Raw genomic sequence first — 20,791 nt, 5'->3', positions numbered from 1 at the left:
CCAAAGAGTTTTTTTTCTTCCCAATCATCAGATCTGAGTCCGGGCGCTTCCTGCTCCGGCGACCGCCAGCCCCGCCGCCCGCTCCGCTCCGCGCCGCTCCGCCCCGACCCGACCGCCGCCGCCGCCGCTGCTGCTGCCGCCGCCCGCGGCCCCCTCTCTCCGGGGGGCTGCAAACTCCCCGACAACGATGCTGCTGCTGGGCAGCGGCGGCGGCGGCGGCGGCTCCCGCTCGGCTCCGGCTGCTGCCCCCGGCTCCCGCTGCTGCTGCCCCGGGCCCCTCCGCGGAGCGCGCTCCTGCCGCCGCAGCCGCCGCAGCCTGCATGGGATCTGTAGCCCCCGCGCCGCCGCCCGGGATTAAAAGCGCCGCCGCCGCCGGAGCAGCGACCGCGTAAGTGGCAACTTTTCTGCCCTGTCCCCCGCTCGGGCTCCTCCTGCTCGGGGCGCCCGGGCTGCTTTGCATGGGGCTGGTCCGGCCCCCCCTCCCGCCCGCTCCCACCCACCGCCCCGGATCCCCCAGCAAACTTTGTGCCGCTCGCCGTCCCGGAGCCCCGCCGCCGCCGCCGGGGACGCGCAGGTGCCGGCGCCGCGGGGGCCGCTGCGCGCCCGCGGAGCCCCCGCCCCGCCCGCCGGCCATGGCCCCGGGGCGCGGAGCGGGCGCGGAGCGGCGTGCGGCGCTGCCCGGCTTTGTGCGCGGCGGGGCGGGCGGCGGGGCGCGGGTAGCGGCCGGCGGGGCCCGGCCCGGCCTCGGAGGGACGCGCGTTCCGCGCCGGAGCGGCGGGGGCTCGGCGGGGGCTCGGCGGGGCCGGCGCCTCCCGGGACCCGCTCGCGCGGCGGGCGGTGGCGCGGGCGGGCCCGTGGGTGCCCCGTGGGTGCCCCGCGCCCGCTCCGCGCCGGTGACGCGCTGCAAAACAAAGGGGCGAAGAAGTGCCCGAACTGCCCCGGCCCCGCGGCCCGGCCCCGCCGGAGCTGCCCCGCAGCGGCCTTGCGAGCGAGAGTAATTACGATTTTTGTTTTCCGCGGGCAGGCTCAGTTTTGGGAAGAATGCGGCGAGGGGGATGGGAGAGGTGAAGGCAGCAAACGCCACTGTAGGCCGATCCCCCCTTCTCAGTTTCAGTTTTTAATTACTTAATGCTGAATCGCACGGCGCTTATCTAAATATTTGCAAATGCTCTTTCCTATTGATTCCTCTGAATAAACTGTGCTGCTCGCCCGCGGAGGGAAGGCGATTCTTGCTCTCCTGAAACTAACCCTCCAGAGGAGAGTGTGTGTTTGTGGGGGGCACACGTACGCCTGTGTCTGTGTGTATACACGTATGTATGTGGTACGCACACGCGGGTTTCTTACTGTGAGTTATTTATAATTTGGGTTGCGGTTTTGTGTGTTTTTTTCTTTTTCCTTTCTTCTCTTTTTATTACAATTGTTAAACTCCCCCCCCCCCTTTTTTTTTTAATTTTTTTTTTTTTTTTATTCCGAGAAAGGTCTGTTTCAAGCTGCTCAAAGCTGCTCATGGGTATGTCTTGTACTTTGTGCGGATATGTAACATATATACGCGCCACTTCCTCAGCCGTCTGTCCGTCTTTCTCCTCTTCTCGCTCCTGTTTAATATGGAGCAATTTTCTGGAGGCTCGGTGACTCCCTCCTTAGGGTCACATTGAGTTCGAATCCGACTGAAGGTGCAGGAATCCTGCGACGGGGGAAATAAGAGAATAGAGAGAACGGGGTCAAGTTGGCTGCTTAGAGGCCAAAACTCCCACAGCTGCCTTTAAAATTATATATATAATATTTGGCTTTCCTCACCATATTACAAATTGCAGCCTCCCCTTTCAGGTATTTTCTTTACAGCTTAAAGCCCTCTCCTTCCTTCTGCCTCCCCCCCCCCCCCCCCCCCCCCCGCCCCCTGTTAGTGGAGAAGGGGGGGGCGGGAGGAGGGAAAATAATAAGGAAAGAAATGGGGAGGGGGGGCAGAGGGGAAAAAATAAACCCCATTGAGTTTAGGCAAATAAGGTTTGGTCTCCGTATCCTATTACAAAGCACTTTGAATATGCAAGACATCACACAAGACCAGTTATTCCAGTTACGACAAACTTAAAAAGAGAAAAAAAAGAGAGGCATGTTTAGATTGTAATTTGTTAGAGCAAGAATCGTATTTAAAACTCTGTCTTTTAATTTTTTTTCCAGCCTTGCATTGTATCCAGCCTTTTTCTGATGTCTAGGTGTGTTTTTTTTCATTATTATTATTATTAAAATCTTTCCGTTGAGTTTAGGAAGACTGCTGCGAGCAACACATTTTCTGTATTTTTGTTCCTGTATCTTGGAGGAGAGTTGGCAGGGATTCTGTGGTTTGCAGTTACACAATATGTTATCATGTTTTTAATCACTAAATCATTGCGGTGGTTATAGATTTACAGTCTTAGGGCATTACTGAGAGGAGCAGCGCAGACCGTATGTGCGGGAACACACGAGAGCATGCAGTGAACATGCTCGTGAACTTTGCTTTTAAATCGCTCCCCGGCCGAGCCCAGGCGGAGCGGAGCCGCGTCCCGGCATCGCCCCTCCGTGCACTGGGGGAAGTTCGTGCCGCCCTCCCGGTGGGCGCCGTGCGGGCCCGTCCCGCGGTACGGGCGGCCAGGGGGCCGGGGCCGCGGCCGCCACCTGCGCCGGGCCGGGGAACGGGCCGCCCCGCCGGCCGCTCCGCGCCCGGTTCCCCCTTTATTATGTAACAGAGCCCTCGGCAGCATTAAAAATTCAGCATTACAAGCCGATTGTAATGCTCCTCATTAGGGAGCACTGTCTGGTCCGGCGTTAAGCGCAAGCCGGAGCGTGGCTCTTCGGCGGCAGCACCGGCGGAGGCCGGGGAGCTGCCGCGCGGGGGTCGGCCGCGGAGCGGGGCGTCCCGGGCCCCCGCGGGCGGCAGCAGGGCCGCGCCGGGCTCCGCTCTGCCCCCCGGGCCGGGCCCTCCCTCCCGCGCCGGCCTCGGTGCGGGAGCCGCCTTGCGAGCTGCCCCCACGTCCCGCAGGCCGCCTTCGGCCGGGAACAAAAGCCGCGAAAAGGCCTGTGAGAGGGGAGAGAAACTCCGCGCCTGGACGCGGAGGTCGCTTGGCTGCATCAGTGTATTTTTTTTTCCGCCCCTTCTTTCCCTGTGAGGCGCGGCGGCCTCGGGAGGAGTGGGCAGCAGGAGGGTGGCCACGGCCGCTCTCCGGCGCTGGCCCTGGGCTGCGGAGCCCCGTGCCCTCCCGCCCTGCGCTGCCTTTTGTTCCCGCAGGACCGAGCCGAGGTGCTGCGAGGTGGATGGAGGCGGCGCGGGCAGCCCCGCGTGCCTGGCACCTTCGCCTGGCCTTGTCGTGGCGGCTGTCAAACCAGGGCCCGGCGGTGGCCGTGTTGACAAAACTGGAGGCCTGTGTCCCTCTGTCATCTCTCTGGTTTGACCCCCCATCCTGGGTCCCGTTGGTGGTGTCGTGCCAGAGGCTGGGAGCAGTGTGGAGGAACAGATTTACTTTGGGCCTGACCAGCAGTTGAATGGCTTCAGCGGGGATCACTAAATCCCAAATGGATGGACATATGGCCAGCTGCATTAGCCACCCCATTAACACTTCCTTCTGCTTTCCAAAATAATAATAATAATAATGATGAAAAAAAAACCCCGTTGTGTGGAGAACCTGAAAAATTACTGGCAGTCTTTTACATCAACTTTATTCACGCGCTGCGTTCTGCTGGGGCACGGCTTCCTTGCGTGAGCGTTTTCGCCGCTGGTGTCACTCGGTCGTGTGCAGTTGAAGAGTTTTCAGCAGCCTCCTTCCCGTGGGCGCTGGCGGTGCCGGTGCACGCTGGCCCTGCTGCAGCCGCCTTCGTGCTGGCGATAGCGGTGTGGTTCAGGAGGACTGCAAAGAGGCCGAGCGTTTCACGGCTCCCCGCTCCCCTTGGCCAAGTGCACAGCCGAGGTTCGGCCTTTGTGTGGCTTCGGGGGCCGCATGCTGGTGGGAGCATCCGGCTGGTGGGAGAGGTGGGCTGCGAACAAAGCCGGGTCCTGCGTGCTCCCCCCGGTCTGGCCACGTGCGGGACCCCCCGCGCCACTCACAGGGCTATGCCTGTCCTGCGTGCTCCTGTGGCCAACGCGCTGACCGCGGGTGCTTCGCCAGGGAGAGGCCCCTGGGGCCGGAGTGGGGTGCCCGGGGGGCTCCCCCTCGGCGCTGCGCCTCGGTTCTTGCGGTGGGGCATCCCCCGGGGGAAGCCAGCCCCAGCGGCCATGGGGGAGGCGAGGGGAGAGCAGCGTGAAGGAGCTCCCACGCTGGGGAGCGGGACTGCCCTTCCCTCCTCCCTCCCGCCCTCGCCAGCCAAAGTTCAGGCCGGGTGTCCAGTGCGTGGCAGCGATGGGGCTGTCAAGGGCTGTCGTGGCAGGAGAGTGGGAATCAAAACATCTGTGCGCAGGCCTGGGCGCCGCAGCCTCTAATGGTTTTGACGGAGCTGTTGTGGTCTGTTGTCTGGAAAATCTGCATTCTGCGCCGTGCCCGAGGGGGGCCGCGGCACCGCAGACCGTGGCGGTACCTAAATATAACCGCATCGCGCCGTGGGGTGAGGTGAGGGCAGGAGGGAGCAGGGCTGCCCGTCCCGCCTCCTGCTTTGTCTCTGAGCTGCGATTCATGCATTTTTGTTTGCTCCTGAGGTTGGGTTTGTGTGTAGGCAGGGATTGGAGAAACAAATAAATTCCAGCTAGTTTTAAAAAACAAAACAAAAAAATACCAACCAAAAACCCCACAACCAACCCAACCCAGGGTGGATGAGTTGGGCTTCCCTCGCTGCCGGCAGCCTGTGGTCCTCACCTCTGGGTCAGGGATCCTACCAGACCCCGAGCCCCACAGCCGCTGCTGGGGGAGACGGCTGTGCCAGCTGCCTGCATCACTGTTTCTCTGTCCCCCTGTAGATGCTGCGGGGTCTTTCTGGGGTCCTGCTGTGCCAGTGGGGAGCGAGCGCTTCCCAGTGCTTCCTCGTAGGCTCCGCTGGACAGACATCCACCTGTCGGGGCAGAAGGTGGGTGTTCATCTCCGCAGCAGCACTGACCGCAGAGCGGTGGCATTCTGCGCCAGGTACGCGCTCTGTGGGTTTCCAGAGGCAGATTGTAAATACACTTTAAAGTTCATTCCTGCCTGAAATTATTTTGCAGATGGGGGTGCTGGGAAGGCAGACCTGTGCCTGCGGCCACCCGGGCCACAGCTGGCAGGTGGCTCCTGGCATGTCCTGGGAGCCGCTGAGGCCGAAGGACGGTGGGACAGTGTGGGTGCTGTGGAGCCCTGCTGCTGGCAGGCTGCAGCCACCCTGTGTTGCCCTTGAGTCTGCTGATGGGAGAAAGACACTTAGCTGTTGATTGTAATTTCATTATGTCACAAGTGCTAAACATGCCTCTTGCTAATAAAAGGCAAAGCAGAGCAGCAATATTTTCTTCTCCCTCCCCCCCCCCCCCCCCCCAAGAAAACAAAAATTTCCCAGCATTTTGGATGGTGTGGTGTGCGTTGCTGGGGCGCAGGAGGGTGCTGGCCCTGCAGAGCTCGGGCTTTCGGGGCTTAAGCCTGGTGAGGGCTGAGCCACACAGGTACCTTCGCTCGGCAGTGACGCTAGAGCAGTTGATGTGCGTGGCAGTTCTGGTAAAAGGTTTACTCCCTCCCCCTGCCCTAGTATCTGGGAAAGTGGAGCCTGCAGGGCCTGTAACACGTTAGCTCTTAGTAAATGTTTATTTTGATGACCCGAGCGTGCCTGCTGGAGAGTCGGCCCTTCCTCGGGGAGGATGGGAGCAGACGTGCTGCGGGATCTGCTCCCAACCCCTCGTGTCCTCAGCAGCGGCAGTGAAGCACCCTGCATCCTGCCTCGCATTTGCCTCAGACTCCCAGCCTGCTTCCCTGGCTGGTGGTAGACGAGCTCCAAAATGGCTGGTTGGCTTGGTTTGGTAGCAGGAGTTTTAACCCTCCTTTTGCCGTGCTGCCACCGACTGTCTTATGCAAGCAGACTGATGCTCGCCATGGAATTCAGAGCACGTACTTAAATGTTGATAGTAACATCGTAATGATGTGCTTGATCCTGCTAGGTTGGGTTGCTGGGTTTCCTGAATGTCAGTGATGTCTGGTGATGGGCTTGGAGACTTTTTGGTCTTTCCTTATTGTTACAACAGAGTTGAGTGAAGAAGAGGGAGGCGAGGGGGGTGCAGAGGCACAGCCAGCTGAGTTGCAGTCAGGTGTACATTGTTTGGGCTGAGATTTGTGCTCAGGTGCACGTTGTTTGCACTGAGATTTGTGCTCAGGTGCACCTTGTTTGAGATGATGCAGAATCTGGGGTTTCTCCACCTGTGTATTTTTGGTGAGGTACTGCATGACGGAAGTTAGCAGTCCTGGAGGTTAGTTTGGAAGACCGAGTAGGGGGAGTGCATGAAGCACAGACCTTCTTGTCTTAGGCACATATTTGAGAGTCATGGAATCTACTAACTAGAGCCGTTCCTGCGGTGTGAAGATGTTCTGGATTCAGGCTGTGCACACCAGCTTGTGCGTTTCACCTGTATCTCTTACGTTGCAGAAGCTGGTGCACAGATCCTCAGACACCTCGGGAAGCGGAGCAAAACGGAGGCTGCCCCTGACATGCTGGGGTGAAGCGAGTTCCTGCAGTACGGCCGCGGAGGTGATGCCATGAGGCTGTGGTTCCTTCGGTTTGCTCCGTTTGACAGCATTTTAGGTGTCAATGCGCAGTGGCGGGAGCTGGTCTCAGATGAGCTTCAGCCGCGTGCGGTGGCTGCTGGTGTTTTGGCACCCGCTGAGGAGTGGTACTGCTGGGCAGTGCTGCTGGGGTGGTCTTCGCTCCCTGTGTGTGTCCTCTGGCCGGGCTGCAGTTACTTTGTGCCTGCCGGTGTGTGAGCACGCCAAACCCTGCAGAGCGGCCGTGGGCTGGCCGGAGGAGCCGAGCGCGGCTGGCCTCCGCGTCCCCGCTGTCCTTGCGCGGTTCCCATCGGCAGCCCCTGACTGTGCCAGACAGAACTGTAGATGTCAGGCTTTGCACAGAAAGGAACAGGAGGAGGGAGGGCGAGGGAGATACGAGCACGCTGCGTCGGGGCTGAGAGTTTCAAATTAACCTTCTGCTTTGTTGGTGTCCAAAGCGGGGCACCCCCAGCGCAACGCAGGCTGAGGGGGCTGGCTGTGGTTTACGGCAGGGAGCGGGGCAGGGGCCAGGCCGGCGGCGCCTCTGGTGCTGGGGCCGGGAGCAGGGCTGCCCTCCCCGGTGGCGCTGGGGACGAGGGGACAGCGGGTGCCTGGGGTGGTGGTGGGCCCGGCGGCTGGAGGCAAAGGCACCTGGTGGGTCCCAGCGGGGCTCACCACCCCCCCAGCGCACTGCAGTCAGCGCCTTCACCTCCAGCTTGGCGGAACGGGAGCTCTGGCCTTCCCTCTGGGAGACGGGTCTGCAGCACCCAGGTGTTTGCTCCTCGCAAGCTCCTTCAGATGTCAAAGCCTGAATGTCTCCTCTTTAATTTTCTCCTGTTAATTTTGTCCCTTTTAGTCTTACATACTTCCTTCCCCAATTCCTTTCTTCTTGCTGTTTTTCATCTTCCGTAGAGACAGTTAAAAGCAGCTTAACACTGTGAGCTTGTTTGGAAGTCAAAAGATCTGTTTTAGCTCTGACGCTGACTTTGGGCAAGCCACCAAATGTTTGCCTCAGCTGGAGTATGAAATGGGATAATACATAGTTCACATGCAGAGACTGTAAGTGGGGGTTAATTATGAAAAATCGTAACGTGTCTTAAATTCCTGTAGCATTGTTACATCCTTAAATCTTGTTCTTTGTTACTTTCTCAGTTGTTGTCCTCCCCCCCTTCCAGATAACTCACAAGCTGTTACGCTTTGTTCCCGCTGCTTTCTGGTACACAAATACCTTCCTACCCCAGGCTGCAGTGCTCCAGCTGTGATTGCACTGGAGCCCTTAGAGGAGGATGCCCTCTCCTTTTCGATCCTCAACCGAGATGAAGTAATTAATGTTGTAGGCCTGCCTTGTTTTCCCAGTGCTTTGCATGTGCCAGGGGATTTGGTACTGGCACCTGGGAGAGGAGCAAGGTGGCCGGGGTGAACCCCACGGGGCCGAGCATCCTGCGGTACCAGTGTGTCACGCAAGTGGCCGTTCTTCCAGACAGCGCTGCTTCCTCTGCATCCTCGACGCAGTTACTGCTTGCGTTGGTTGCAGGCCTTGTTCTGCGGGATCATTGCCAGTCCTGCTTTGGTTGACTTTTATTAGGGTGGGGGAGGAGAGGTGATTCTCCATGTCCGAGCCAGGTTTTGTGCTAGGGGAGCGTGTGCGATGAGTGCCAGCCCTGCTTGCGGGGTGGGGATGGGGGGGGGTACCTGCCACACTGGGAGTGGCTGGGGAGCAGAGGCGTCACCCAGAGCAGCTTGGCATCTCCCGGCAGGTCAGTTGTACTGAGAGTTGTGCTCTGGTATTGGAGAAGTGGGGCTGGTTGCTCTTAGTTTTGTAACATCTTTTCGCTCTTCCTGTTTCCACTCCTTTCTGGAGTGCAGAGAAGCGGTGTGGAGGAGGCCTGGTCATGTTGGCCAGGGTTTGTCTTCTCGAGAGAGTTCAAGTCTAAGCAGAGCCACGTCTGAAGGTATAGGCAGGCATATATTTTGAACTCCATCCTGTTGCTCAGGATGAGCTCCTGTAGGCATCGCGTTGGCTCCGCAGTGCAGCTGGTGGAGGAGGTGCCGTGGAGGAATGTACCAGCGCTTGGGTTGGGTTATTGGCCGAGGAGCGAGGACGGTGGAAGAGAAGTGTGTGTTTCTCTCACGACAGGCTGATGCTGGAGGAGGACCAGCAGGATGTGTGTTGTGGTGATACAGCGTGGCTCGCAGAGGGGAGAGGAGGTGGTGCACCAGGCGTTGCTGCCAGCCTGAGCCCTTTGCTTGCTGCGCTGTTGCACGTGGAGCGGGATGTGTGCTGTGTGCTGGTGTGGGGTGCCCGGCCCCTTGAGGGGCAGTCAAGACCTCGTGCCCCTCTGCTGTTTAAGAAACCAGTTACTTGGTGAATAGCAGCGTCAGTCTGAAGGAGCTGCCACAGATTTTTTTCCTTGGTTGCCTTATTTTAACCAGCCTCTCCACTGTTTCCTCTTTATTTTGAGTGGCGTGGAAGTCCTGGAGGTTTGCATGAGATCCTGGAAATTCCCCAGGTGGTGGGTCCGGTGCCAGCACAGCCCTGAGTGAAAAGCTCCCTTTATGGCGGGCTTGCAGTGGTTTCACCTGGAACTGCAGATGTTTGAGCAGCTGAGCCAAGCTCTGGAAGCGCCCAGGGGATTGCTCCAAGTGCACAGAGGAGGGTTGAGCTCTACTCTGTGCAGCTTTGGCTGGGGTCAGCCTCGTGGAAGGGGTAGCGCAACTGAACTCTCTTCGCTTGAAACCTCCCAGCTGTGCCCGGGGCTGTGGACTTGGTTGCCAGAAGCCCGCTGCAAGGTCCTCCTGCTGTTGGCAATGCGATTGGAAGTGTCCAGCCAACCACTCCTCCATCGGTGCTTTTCTGAGTAGCATCACCTTGTGTCTGTGAAGCAAGGGGTGCTTGCTCCTCGGAGTTGTGATTTCCTTGTGTTTCATCTGAGTGGCCGCTGGGCTGTGAAACCGTCTTGTTACTTCAGGCAAAAGCTGGATGCTGGGACCCCCGTTTTTTCTTCCTTCAGCCATCTTTTTCTCAGTTCCTCCTTGCTTCTGGGTGCAAAGTCCGTGAAGTAGCAATGATAAGTGAAATGCTTTCCATGAGATTCTGCAAGAAGCACTGACCCTCCAATGGAGGTGGTGGATTACATGGTGTCCCCGTCACTGGCCTTCAGCTGTCTGCTGAGCTCCATCCTCTGTCGGAAGCCCAGCTGGGCCTCTTCTGGTGTGCTGAGGCAGGGCCACTGCAGCGGTGGCCTGCTGAATTGCTGCGGCTAAATGAGAAATACCCAAGTGGGGTTTATTACAGAAAGCAAAGAGCGCAAGTGAGCCAGCTCCCTCCTTCCCGCCCGCCTCTGCCCCGGCAGGAGGAGGTGGGTGCCTCACGGAGCTTTGCAGAGGATTTAGGTGCCACCTTGATAGAAATGAACTGGCCAGCAGGATGTTTGGGAGCGAAGCTCTTGTCTGCTGCTGGATTCGTGCTGTGCCTCCCTCAGCTGGAGCTGGCAGGAGTGGTGGGGGCGGGGAGGGGGGCTGTGGTGCACCCCTGCCACGGGCTCTCTAGGTGGGTTGGGGCGGTTGGGTCACCCCGCTGAAGCTCCCCACTGCTGGGCCCAGGAGAACGTGGGTGGAGAGGTGTCAGAGCCTGGTGCCCAGTGGGTCTTCTGCATTTTAAAAATCAAAAAAAGATGGGGAAGCAAGGCAAGCTGCAGCCTTCCATTTCGACGTAGCGTGCCAGAAGAGAAAAGATGGTATTTTTGTCACAATTTTCCCCATTCAAAATAACAGGGATATCAGAAGTTGCTTCTGTGTCGTGTTGGAGGCCTTGCTGTATTATGGAGCGGGAATGGGCGCTTTCTCAACTTCTATTTTAATTTACTGTCGTTAAGACTCCCACACTCTTTGTTATGCTGTTACCTGGTTGCTGCGCGGTGCAGCCCCTATGCATGGTGCTGAGCGGTGCTCTGCGCTGCCCCTCACCTGTGTGGCTCTGGGAGGGGGGAGCAGGGGCCGGGGCAGCCCTCTGAGGGCAGCAGGGGCGGCAAGGGTGCCTTCGGGAAGGGGAGCCACCTTCCCACCTCTGCGCCCCAGCTCATCTGCAGAGGATGTGATGGATACGGCATGAGGATCCCAGGGCAGTGTTTAGCTGCGGAGATGATGTTTGTAACTGCTTTGGGGGACTGCCTCTGCCTTCCTGACAACCAGAAATAAGAGGACCAAGAATCTCATGGTACAGATCCTTTACAAAAGGAGAAGATAATGATAAAATAAGGCTTCTTTTGGTACAAACAACTACTTTGGACAATGCAGCAGAAAGGATATAGGGTTTGTTCTTTAATGTTTTCATTGTGTGCGGAGTGTAAAAGTTGGTTTTGGTTTGTGTCTTTTTGTGGTGGTTTTTTTTTTTTTTTTTGAGGTTCCTTCTTCCTTGTATGAGCCTCTTGCACAGCAGAGGAAGAGAAACGTTCAACAAAAATGGAGCATGTGTTTTCCTAAAATGAGATTGCTGTGGCATGTTTAGGACTTGAAACTGTGTGACTTTGAAGTTGACTTCATTTCACGCTGCTGATATCCTTTTAACTGTCTTAAGTAAACAATGCAATTCAGCTCTGAAAAGTGTCTTGTAAAAAGCTGTGCTTGGTTTCTAATTCTGACTGTTTAGAAGATTTTCATGACAAATACCCTTTGCTTACCAGCAACCCTTCCTACTTAGAAAAGTTTGCCTTGATTTATTATTATTTTTTCAAAGGATTTAATTACACATTAGAATGCCCTGTGGACATTATTTTCAGTTCAAGAATGGTTTACTTTAGTTTGGCGTAATTGAATTGGAAACAGTTACAAGCTGTACCAAAGCTAGTTGATTTTGAACCAAAACAAGAATGTCCCACAAGCAGGTTTACACCAGGGTGAGCAGATCGTGCTACATTCACAGGCTGTACACTGAATTTCTGTTGTTTACTCATGTATGTGGACTCTGGGCAAGTAAACCTCAGAGAGGGCTCAGCACCACCTGTGGTGCTGTGCAGGGGTAAGAGGAGGCAGAAGCAAGAAGGATGTTGCAGACGCCATCATTCTACGTATATTTGAAGCTGATACTGCTGCTAAGGGCAGTCTTGCCCTGGATGTTTTTTCTTTTTGCTGGCACAGAGCTTTGGTGCAGTGGCATGGGGAAGTAGTTTAGGGAAGAGACCTGGCTTAGAAAAACACTGCCAAAGGAGAAAAAAATAAAGCTTCCTCAAAATATTTTTATTTTGATTGTTTTTTTGCCGGCTTCCCTTTAATTTGAAATAATCGTTTGATACAGTGTGTTGCTGCAGAAATCGATGTGCCAAAGCAGAGAGGGGGAGTGCGGAGGCAGGGATGGGTGTCCTTCCCAAAGGAGCGATGGCAGGAGGGCGGCTTGTTGTGCTGCCGTGTGAGCTTAAACCGTGTGTTGAATTAGGGCCAAAGTGTGCATTTGGTGTAGGGCTGCTGTAGAGGAAGGCGCTGCTTTTCGCATATTTTTTTTTGTTTGTTTTGGTTTTTGTTTTTTTTTACATTATTTCATTTTGTTAAGTGTTTTCATCTCCTTTCAGGAGTACGGTGTGGTTAAACTTAAAGGTTCCCTGTGTGGCCTGGAAGGGCCCTGTGCAGCCACACTGTCCTCCTGCTTTGGGAGCAGGAGCTGGTCCCCACAGTGCCCTGGGCTCCTTCTGAGCGGTCCTCTCCTCTTGGGAGCCCTGGCGCAGGCAGCTGGTGCTTCTGCTTGGGGCTGAAGGTAGGAATTGCTGAACCCTGCCGGCGGGCTAGCCGAGCAGCCGGGGCCTTGTCCCTGGGCACTGCTGCGTGCTGCGCCTGCACGGCGGCCACTCCGCTGCAGGTCTGGTGCCCTGGCGAGTTCTGCCACCCCACCTTCCCGTTCTTCAGTATTTTCCTCGGCTTAAATAAATAAATAAATGGCTTTGCTTTCCCCTGGTCCCCTGCAGCAGCACTGGCAGTGTTACTCTGAAGGAACTGTCTCCTGTTCTCCCAGAGGTCTGTGTGTGCCCCAGGTAACCCCATCTCCTCCCTCCTGTCCTCTGTTCCATGTTCTTTGCAGTTCTAAACCAAATATTTGCTGCAGGTTTTAAAACTGATTTTGTTTTTATTTAAGCAATTGCATAATAACATTCAGAAGGAGTCTCCTTCATGTCTCTACTAACACTGTCAAGGTCTGGAATGTAACTGGCGCAGTAGAGGGGATGGCGGGGAGCTGCACAGGCCACAGTGGAGGGGAGGGCTGGCTGAGCACATGCAGCGTGCTTTTCCCTGATGGCAGGTTGTACTGGGGTTGGATTTTGCTCCTGGACGTCAGCTGTGTTTGCACAGTATTCTTGTGTTTGTAAGTCACGGCCAGGTACGTTCCGCCCGCACACCCACCTGTGGGCAGCGGGGGCTGCGCTGGAGGCTGCTGCCTGCGCAGTGCTGCGCGCTCGGCCCCCTTACTCGCCGCTTGTGCGAACAGGGCAGTGGAGGCGAGACTGTTGGACCGCTGCTCCTTCTCCGCTCTCTGTAGCAAAGTGTGGGGGTTTTTATCTACTCAAAGCTGAACTTGCGTGATAAGGCCAACGCAAGCGAGAGAACTTCGCCAGCTTTGCTGAAACGTTTCAGTTGTGGGTGAAGCGATGCAGCAGTGTTGTGTGGGCACGCTGACTTGTGTGCGATGCTGTGCCAACCCTCCTTGGGTGTCCGGCTGGGGTGTCGCACTCGGTTACCTCCATCAGTTGCTATACCGGTTTAGCTGCATTGGTGCAGCCTTTAGCTCAACTCCCCATCACTTCAGCCTTGTCCCCCAGCGGGCAGGGGCATCGTTGTACAGATACCCATTTTCCTGGTCATTGAAGAATGATTCTGAGCCCCTCCCCCAGTCTGATTGTTTCTACAGGCTGATGATTTCTTTAGTGGTTTATTCAGTATAGAGTCATTAGTGAAGAAAAACTTCATACCACGGAGTGAAAATGTGAGCTGAACAATTGGCTTCCAAGTCAGGACAAATAAAAGTGGTTACTCCTGCAAACACGCACGCCAGAGCTTGAACAAGAAGGATGATTTCTGAATCAGATGATGCGGGACATGGGGATGGGAACTGCTGTTAGAAGCTGTTGTGATTTCTTTGATAACATCTGTTTTGAAACTTTGCATTTAGGGGGAAAAAGCCTAGTCTAGACTATTTCAACTTTAATACTCTTTCAGAACAATTTAGTTATGTATTATCTGCTGTGGTGGGGAAGCTCGTCCTGCTTGTCTTGCATGATCGTTCAAACTTGGCTACTGTTTAGATGTGTCATGCTGCGGCCTCTCTAAGAAACCAGGCATGCTCAGTGACTGCAGATAAGGAGGTAATGTATTTCTAAACACTATATTGAAAACGCCTGCCTGGGTGTAGTTTAATGTATGTTTCCCATTTACAGCGGGGTTCGTGTAGCTCGTGGCAGGGAAGCAGGCAGCCCCTGGCCGGTCTGCAGAATCGGCGCTGCGACGGTTTGCTTTCTGCCAGAGCTGACAGTCTGTGCTCAGAGTTGCAGTGACGAGAAACTTTCATTTAATAAAAGTCACCGTGGAAGGGTTCTTGGGATCTTGCCAGGGAGAGTTTCCTGTTTAAAATTAGAAATTGGATTTTTTTTCTTTATGAAGCCTTGATGTGAACTGGTAATTGCTAGAGGTTTCTTTTAAATCCTAAGATGCCACTTGGGGGTGGGTGGGGGAAACAAGCAGAACCCCAGAAGAGTGGAATTGCAGATTTTGACTTTTTGTGAGAGGAAGAAGAGTAAGTTTTTGTAGCATTGTGTCCTCTTCTCAGTGGTAATAAGTGTCTCATTAGGCAAATGCAAAGTGTGCAAATGCAGAGAGATCCCATTTGGTCCCAGTCCTTGCCACGCATGCTGGGGAGGGTCGGAGCTGCTTGGGGCTGCACTGCTGAACAGCCTCTGCTGATGCTGGAGAAAGTGCCAAAAATCTCAGCAGTGGGGAGGCAAGCTCAGATGAAATAGAGTGATAAAGCAAATGGCTCTACTTGTGGCTTTGGGAAGGGTGAACTTGCTGAACTGCAGTAGTAGTCCTGGATTTTGTTCAGTTCAGGTCATTTTTACCGTTTTTGGCTCTTGGGCATGTTCTTCTGACACATCAGGGGTGTGAGTTATTTATGACGTGTGCTGCTTTCCGCATCCTCCCTGGAGGGAGAGCTCTGAGGTGAAGGCTCCTGTGGCCGTGGTGTCTCGGAGTCAAACCTCTGCACCTCCAGCCTCGACCAAGCGCTCGCCCCCTTCCCTTGCCTTTGCGCTCCACCGACTGGGGCTGCAGGCGTCGGCCCTGGCAGAGGGTGCCAGGCACTTTGCCCGTGGCCTGTCTGTGGGTGGTGGGTGCCCAGGGTCCTCTGACGCCCTGGAACTCAGCGGGGTGTTGCTGTCGCTGCTGTGAGGCCACGGTGCCCACGCTGCCCTCGTCCCGGGTGAGGAGGAGCGCAGCTGCCCTGGTGGGGAGTCGCTGCGTTGTGTTTTCTCCTGCCAGCTCTTACTTCGCTCTTGAGTGGGACTGAAGGATTTATCCCATTGCTTTGTTTTATATGGAAAGAAACGTTATCCCGGTGGCTTCTGTTGCTGCTGGAAGTAGGAGTGTTTGCAGAGATAAGGCCCCTTTCCCCCGGCCTCCCCCAGGAGCGGCTGGCAGCCTGCCTCTGCTCAGTGACCCACCGAGGGCTGTCCGGGCTGGATCTGCCTATGCTAATGTTCCTGGCTTGTCCTGGCTTGTTTGTAGTGATTTGTGGCTGCATTTATATGCAAATACTAACAACTTGCTGCTGAGTTAATTAGCGTTTTTTTCTCTTTGCTTCCTGGTGCTTTAGCGAAAGGTCTTTATTCTCCCTATTTCGGTTGCCTGACCTGCCCCACCCGCTGCCCCCGTCAGCATCCGCTGCCTGTGCTGGGAGCGGTGCTGAGGCGTGGGAAGGATGCTCACCGGGCGCTCTGCAGGAGCGGTGCACGGGAGGTGGCCTGTGCTCTGCTCCAGGTTTCCTTTGGGATGCATTAATTGGCCAAGACCATGGTGAACCTGGGGGGAAGGTTGTCTGTGCTGTGTGTCCCGAGCTGGTCACTGCAGCTGGATGCTTTGGGTGTCCGGGTGGGCGTTGTGCTCCCTGGCTCTGGTAGTTGCTGCTTTGCGGAGGAGGAGAGCCAAACCAGCTTTCTGTGTCCTGGAGATACCAAGTGTTCGCTTTCTAGTGTTGAGATTGAGCATGTTGGACACAATCAGATGAATGACCCTCACCAGATGAGAGGCTCTGAGGGCCTGTTGGGTGACCTGGGCATGACAAGGATGGAGTGGGAATTGCTGGCCTTTGACATCAGCTGGGAGTTTGATTTTTCCTTTTGCAGAGGGGCGGGCAGGCATTTCCTCTCCTCCTGGGAATGGTGTCTTTGTGTCTTTGGTTGGGCTTGAGAATTTTACTCGTTTTGATTTTTCTTTCCATCTTACTTTTTTGTGGGCCCTGCAGGTGTTTGCTTTTGCCAGAGCCACAAGAGTCACAGGCCGGATAAGTGCTGTGTGGTGCTTTGGGGCGAGGGCTGCAGTGGGAGACTCCGGGTGCTGCTGGGCAGGAGCAGCTCTGGGTGCCGCGGTGGTGCCGGGGCGGTGGTTCTGGGCCCGCGATAGGAGCTGGGGTGGTGGTTCTGGGGGCGGCTTACACTGTCACTGCTCTGTGTGCTTGTCCCACCCTTCCTCCTGTCTGCCCTCAGGCCAAGGCTTTTTTGCTTTTTCACAGTTACTGAGTCAGAACTTTTTTGTTTCCTTAAGCTTTTGGTTTTACCCTGGAAGGTAGGGCTGTGGCTTCTCAGCTGCACAGGCAGAGCAGAGGATGCGGAGCCTGCTGCAGCCTCAGATCCCTGCTAGGGCTCCTACTGTATGGAGGAAGGGAGCTGCACCGTGCAGCCCTCCTGCAGTGCTGGGGTAGGTCTCCGCGGGCTTTGTGGACCAGGAGCCTGTATACAAGTCTCTTGGGATGGCTTGAGGTGGGAACTGACTGTCCTGGGTAAGAGCAGTGCTTGTCTGAAGTGCCAGCAAGTGTCCGGGGCCGTGGGGCTCTTCCCAGGGGGAGTGGTGATTCTCCCTCCTCTTGTGCCAGGTACTTCAAAAGTTTGTCTTTTGGGCTTTTACCTATATTTACTTCCATATATTTTACTTGCACACTATTTAGCTTGTGTGTTCTTTGGGCAATGAAGTACCTTAAATGCAGTATGAGATGCTGAAGTGCCACCTGGCGCGTGGGAAGGAAACGCCGTGCAGCCTGCAGCCAGGGGCTGGCCAGGCCCAAGCGGGAACTGGTAACCTTCTGCCCCTAGATTGACTCTTGTCACCTGCTCCAGCTTGCTCATATTCAGAGCCTTGGTTCCCGATTGCCTGATGGTGGAGGAGTGAATTTGAGGTGGAACAGAGTAACTTCTACAGTGTTGCATCCAGCTGGAAGAGGGGATGTACCCAAGTTAGTATGGAGCTCCATGTAGAATCATGGAATCGTTTAAAGTTGGAAAAAGAGACCTTCAAGATCATTGAGTCCAACCATTAACCAAACGCTGTCACATCCTGTTATGAAAGCTGCTAGAAGTAGTAGCTAGTTGGTCAGGAGGCTTTTATCAGCTTCTGGAGCCCTGATTGCTGCATGTTTTCACTTATCACCTGGTGGCTAGTGAAATGGAGGGGCTTTGGAGTATTTTGTTTGTTTCCTGCTCCAAGCCGCTCTGAATTAAGAAACTCTTCTGGTTCCCAGCAGTGTTTGTCACTGTTGGATTTTAAACCCAGGAGATTTGGGTTTTCCCTGTTTTTACTTCTCTTCCATTTCACATCCTGCAAGACAAAGGGATGTGAAATTGCAGACCTGTCCTGCTGCCACACTGAATAACATAGTTTTGATTAATCCAAGGGGAGAAAAGTCAGTTTCTCATAGCAACCCTGATGATTAAAGCTCCAGGAGAGGCAATTATTCCTGGTGAACGAAACTCCTCTCCTACCATACTTATCACGGGTGGTTTTCTAAAGCTTATCCACTGTGGCAAGTTGCTACTGCTGTTTGTAGTGCATTTGGGGGGGGGTTGAAAGGCAGCTGCTTTCCTCTGCCCACCGCCCGCGCCCCCCCCTGGCCTTTCTGCTTCTAGACTTTTCTGCACGGAAGAGGGTCCTCCTGCGGGAGGGTTAGCACAAGGATGCAGCTAGCACAAGTGCTGTGCTCCAGGACAGGGTCTCTGGCAGGTGTGGAGCAGGCAGCAGCCTGGGGCAGCACCGAGCTCTGCAGGAGGAGCCTGGCCTCTGCTCTCCCTCCGCCCCAGCCCTCCTTCCCCTGTGCTGCCTTCGGTCCTCGAGGGGCCCTGCATGGAGTTGTTTGGGATCTGGAATAATAAAAGCAGAAACTTTTAACTGGAGGCCTCTCACCCTCGAGGTTTTGGTGAGAAGCTGGCTCAATGTGGCCGCAGAGTGGCACCACGTGGCACAGCTCATCAATGCCGGTGCTGGTTTGTAAGCTGGGATGTGCCGAGTGTGGGTTGCTTGCCCCGGCTGGGTGTCCTCTGGACTCAAGGGGGTTTCCGCAGTGATGAAGGAGGCATCTTTAATCCAGGTCGTAGAGAGGTTTTCCTTGGAAAGTTCAGAGAGAGATTTTGTCCCTTTGAGTATCCATAGCAGATGCTGAAGGTGCTCATTCCAGAGCTCACTGGTGCTCCCGGCCGCTCCTCCCGCTGCCTGCCTTCCCAGGGCTTTCCCTCCTTTGATCTCTCCTTTCTGGTTGACTTGCTCAAGACTTCTTCAAAGTGCTTGGTTAGGATTCAAGGCTTCCTCAGAGTGCTTGCTTTGGACACAGGCTCCAGCAGCCGATGGAAGCCGTGCCGGGGGGGATGCCCGTCAGCATGCCTCGTGTGGGAGCTGGGTTGCTCGTGGGGCTGCATCCTCATTCGCCACGGGCTCTGGAGCACGCTGGGATTCACCTGGAGCGGTGCATCAGCACTGCCAGGCTCTGCGCGGCAGGGTGGAACTTTGGAGACAGCATGGGGACAGAGGCTGCCGTGTCTGTAGGAGATGGGCTGAGCCCTGTCAGCACTGGTTCCCATGGGAGGGGCGGTACTGGGGGCTTCGGTCCGAGCGGCACTCGCACTCAGGTGGTGTGGCTAAGTGACTTGCCCGATGTCACGCCAGGGGAGCAGTTTAGATTCTGTCACTATAACCAGATTGCCCTTCTGTTTTTCCTTTCCAGAATACTTTCCTGTTGGAGGAGAGACCTAAATACCTGTTTACCTTAATTAGCAACTGAACATCTGAAACTTCTCCCCAGGGGAGGAGGTAACGCGCTTCCCTGAGCAGCAGCTTTGACTGTCATCAGTCTGGGGCATGGTGTCTTTGTAAGCATTGGCTGGAGGTGTTGAGTTCATGGTCTGGGCTGCAGTGATCTTGTTTAACTCTGCTGTGAGAGCCTGCTGCGAAGCCTGCAGTGAAAGATCCAGTTTTTCCTCCAGGGTAGGACTCCTGTGAGGTTTTCTTTGAATGTGACTTCTGGTCGGGACCTCCCAGCCAAGTTAAAGCTGGGACAGGCAGGCTGAGTCACTAGTGCTCTCAAAACACAAGTTCCCCTTGGCATCATCTGCCCCAGTAAAGCCATGAGCAGAGGCAGGATCTGCACAGCCGGGTGGTGTCAGCAGCTTTTCAAGGCTTTGCTGCACCTTGTGGGCCCTGGGCACCATGTGTCGTGCTGCTGGGGACCAGGGATGCCAGGGTCAGGGATGCTGTGGTCCGCGCTGCTGCATGGCCTGTGTGCAGAGCGGCGCAGCCTCCCATGCCTGGTCCTGCTGGGGCCGGGCTGGGCTCCAGCTGCCTGACCCTGGGTGAAAAGTTCAAATCTGCCTTTAAAAAAGAGGAGAGCCATTAAGCAGTTGGCATGCCTCCAATCTAGTTGAAACTTTTTTACAGCTGAGTTGGTTTCTTTGGAAGAGGGAGTGGAGCCTGGGTGTGCTGCCTGGGTACCGTGGAGCTGGGGCTGAACTGGTCAGGGTGCGATGCAGGGCTGGGGGCAGAGGGCCCAGAGCTGTGCCTCTCCAGCAGTGTGCAGAGCTCTGCAGAGGCCCTGGGCAGCACCTGGCAGCTCTCATTTGGTTACAGCAGTGTTCAGTGTAGACAGTGCCACTCCTCTCCATGCAGCATCAGGCTGCCTCTGTTGCAGCCAGGAGCAGGGTCTGGATGAAGATGAGGAGGTTCCAGGGATTCAGACGGTTCCTGCACCGTCTTGATGCTAAGGAGGAGGTGTGTAACCTGCTGGGAGCAAGGGCTGCTGCTTCAGACCCAGGACCTGCCTGCTGCTCCACCTCACTCTGGGGAGATGGGCGTTGTGACCCTTGGCTGGGGTGAGGCTGGGAGAGCAGGGGCTCAGGGGGCCTCCACGCACTCGCTTTGTCTGCTTTAGGCTTCAGCTAGGAGATGGGGTGGGATGTGTTCCCACTTGCTTCTGATGAGTCCCAAAGTTTAATTTGGGTTCCTTTTTGAAGGCAGCACAGGTGCAATCTCATATTTGAGCTGTTACAAGGGCATTGCTATCTAGTGCTTTTTGAGAGGGGCATCTCATGGTGGTGGGACACGGCAGTGGGAAGCTGGGAGGTCCAACTTGGGAAATTCTTGGAGCTGCTCCCGGCCTGGAGAGGGGCGGCCGTCCTGCTGTACTGCTGTCCCTGCCATTGGCTCTGACACCAAGCACCTCTCCTGGGTACCCAGCAGAGCGGCAGGCCCTTCGGCACAGTGGGATGAGGATTCAGCAGATGGGGGATGGGGAGCAGGGGGTGAGCTTGGGTTGCCGTGCCCCCTGCTCCCCCCAGAACAGGTCTGTCCCGCTGTCAGACGGCAGCAGGTTTGCTGCATGCCTGCTACGGCCATGCAGCTGTAACGGTGAAGGGAATGGTCCCTGTGCTTTCAACTCTTCGTTTGAGGGTGGGGAAGAAGGTTTGGGAGACAAACCTCACCCTCTCTCATTGTCTGTGTAAGTGCAGAAATGCTGATTTTTTCCAAAATCCTTGTGAGCAGATTGGCAGCGCTGCGGTGGGCTTTTAACTCCATAAAGCTGAGCTCTTACAGGAAAACAGCAGTCAGCCTGG

General features: G+C 55.6%; 1 protein-coding gene across 2 annotated transcripts in view; it reads left to right on the top strand.

Annotated features, from left to right (window-relative positions):
- The first annotated feature begins 252 nt into the window (after positions 1 to 252).
- Positions 253 to 20,791, top strand: part of ZFHX3 (zinc finger homeobox 3) — a 174,424-nt gene continuing 153,885 nt past the window's right edge. The window contains exon 1 of one of the 2 annotated variants that reach the window (XM_056360423.1): positions 253 to 388. The gene's annotated coding sequence lies outside the window, so the exon portion shown is untranslated. Of the gene's footprint in view, positions 389 to 856; positions 995 to 20,791 lie in introns of those variants that run through there. The other variant, XM_056360422.1, reaches the window with a different exon arrangement.

This window comes from Falco biarmicus, chromosome 15, assembly GCF_023638135.1.
Source record: "Falco biarmicus isolate bFalBia1 chromosome 15, bFalBia1.pri, whole genome shotgun sequence".
NCBI lineage: Eukaryota > Metazoa > Chordata > Aves > Falconiformes > Falconidae > Falco > Falco biarmicus.
Note: the sequence above shows the minus strand (reverse complement) of the source record. Positions and strands in the feature narration are given on the sequence as shown.